The sequence below is a fragment of the Crocodylus porosus genome, unplaced genomic scaffold (assembly GCF_001723895.1).
Source record: "Crocodylus porosus isolate Cpor-Errol unplaced genomic scaffold, CroPor_comp1, whole genome shotgun sequence".
In the NCBI taxonomy this organism is placed as follows: Eukaryota; Metazoa; Chordata; order Crocodylia; family Crocodylidae; genus Crocodylus; species Crocodylus porosus.
The window spans coordinates 20,621,493-20,623,220 of NW_017728907.1; the positions used below are offsets into that span (position 1 = coordinate 20,621,493).

The 1,728-nt window shown below is 45.7% G+C and overlaps 1 protein-coding gene across 1 annotated transcript in view; it reads left to right on the forward strand.

Annotated features, from left to right (window-relative positions):
• Positions 1-1,728, forward strand: part of KIAA1614 (KIAA1614 ortholog) — a 64,571-nt gene that overhangs the window by 172 nt on the left and 62,671 nt on the right. The window lies entirely within an intron of this gene.

Below are 1,728 nucleotides of genomic sequence, written 5' to 3' on the forward strand. Positions count from 1 at the left end.
GGCCCTGGGGGCGGGTGGGCTGCGTCCCCTCCGCCTCATCCCGCAGCTATGCCCCAGGGCCGGCGACTCCTACATCGGCGCGAGGGGAGGGGTGTCGGGGATTGCGGATTTTGGACCATAAATCATCTCATGAAGTCATCACCGCTGCGGTCTTGTGTTGCTCGGAGTCTTTTCCCCGCTTATGACATGCCCTTGTCGGGCTCCGCCCCGGGACAGATCCAGAGTCCAGGGGCGCATGGGTTGCTTCTGCGAGCCCACTGCCCTGTGCTGGGAGCTGGGTGCATCTCATCTGCCGCCTTTACTCCTCATCCTCTAAAAATGGCAAGGAGGAAAATCTTTGCCTCCTGGTTGCAAGGGCGCTTTCATCATTGACGGACAAGGTTCTTTGGCTGAATCTGATATCCTTTATTAGACTTACTGAGATAGTTGGAAAGATTTTTCTAAGCAAGCTTTCATTGACTGACATTTGGGGGATGCAGGGTTTTGAAGTCTCCTTTTGAACTTTTCCCAAGCTTGAAAGAGTTTCTTAATCCTTTGCAACTTCAACATCACCTCTTCTCTAGGCCAGCAAGAAGAATTTCCCATTCCCATTATGTTCTCTCACCTGGTTTGGTCATTGCAACAGAAGCTGACCCTACTCCCAACTTGTTATGTAATTATGGGTGCTACTGTGGACAGAACAATTTTGAGGAGGGTGTGCACATAGTGAGGTGCATCATCAGGTATAAAACAACAGTATGCATCATCAGTATAAAGCAACACTGTTTTCTCTGATGAAAAATATAAACTAGAAGCTTAACTAATATGGGCCTAGGGCTGTATTGAAGGAAAACCAAATATAACTTAGTTAGAATAAATTGAAAACAGTCTGCAGTAGGCTCTTCATTACCAGGGACAGCCAACAGACTGCATGCAACATTGCAGAACAAAGGGTAGCTTTATTGGCGGAACATCAGGGCCATTAAAAAAGACAGTCGTTAACACCTGTGGAATGAAGAGTTGGGAAGGGAGCAGGGAGATGATAATAAGCCATGGAGTCAATTGACTAGAAATGCTGCTGCCAGGCAATTGGTTTTGAACTGTGGATGGAGCAGGAATCAGAGGGGTGCAAGTACACCAGCACATCCCCAGATCCACCTTTGTGTGCGTGCAGTAAATCTCTGGTGCTAGAATGTTAGCATTTTTCTTACCTTCTCACTTTCCCTTCATGCAGCCAAATGTCCTGCCATTTACTGCAACAGTTCCCTGGCTTGCAGAGTTCAATATTTTTCTGTATCTCATCTCATCTGGATAAAGATGTTGGAGGATTTCACTGTTTAGCTTATACTCTCTAATCTACTCCTAAACCCAACTGTTTTCCAGTGTACTCTGAATGATTCCCAGCAGTTGCCATCTAGTGTGCCAATCACCTTGCTTGTCTAAATCCCATTGCATCAGGCTGTGATGTTCCCGATTTGCTTATATTAAAGCTGGAACATAATGAGGCAGTCTTATAGTGAATACCTTTATGGATAAAACACCTGACCCATTTGACATCTCATACCTAGGCTCTTTTGGCACTTGGAAGGAGCTGTTATTAAAGGCAGTTTTCCACCCACACCCTCCTTATTCTTTATCTGTTTAAGATGTGGAATTTTATCAGAGGTTTATAGTTCATAGAATCATAGAAAGTGAGGGTTGAAGGCAACCTCAGGAAATCATCCAGTCCAACCCCCTGCTCAGAGCAAG